This window comes from Chrysochloris asiatica, unplaced genomic scaffold (genome assembly GCF_000296735.1).
Source record: "Chrysochloris asiatica unplaced genomic scaffold, ChrAsi1.0 scaffold00093, whole genome shotgun sequence".
In the NCBI taxonomy this organism is placed as follows: domain Eukaryota; kingdom Metazoa; phylum Chordata; class Mammalia; order Afrosoricida; family Chrysochloridae; genus Chrysochloris; species Chrysochloris asiatica.
In genome coordinates this window covers 4,987,597-4,988,161 of record NW_006408611.1, presented here as the reverse complement: position 1 = coordinate 4,988,161, position 565 = coordinate 4,987,597, and positions in this window count along the sequence as shown.

The window sequence follows — 565 nt, the reverse complement described above, 5'->3', positions numbered from 1 at the left end:
ACATTAAAACTCAATCTGTCATCATTTCATCATCAGTGTATTTTGATAAACTTGCACTTAAGTTTCACTCTTTCTTATCAGATAGTCAGTTTTAGCACAGAATTTAGTACATATCTGGAGATGTTACCGGAAAAAAATGCATTAGAATAAGCAACCCAAGCTACTTGAAAAGTATGGCAATGTATCCAAGATGAGCAGCTGTGCAAACTTGCTTCTTTGATATACCTTTTCAGCTAATTAATTAGAAAACTAGCTGACATATGTTCATATTGAAGACCACATGTTCACTGCTAATATTCCCACAGTAGCTGGTCACAAGGAACTTCTCACCTGCCACCCTAAGGTTAGGCATCCAAAAGAATGAAAGTCAAATTCACCAAAAATTCCAGATGAATAGAAAGCAAACCTAAAATTAGTCACTCAAATATAAGATTATTAGGAAAATTTAAGTAATAACAAACAAAACAAAGGTAAGTTAAAAAGCATGGGCTAACAGAGGACTAGAGCGGAGAGTGAAGTGTCCAGCTGATAAGAAGAGAGGGCATATGCATAAGAACACCCACAC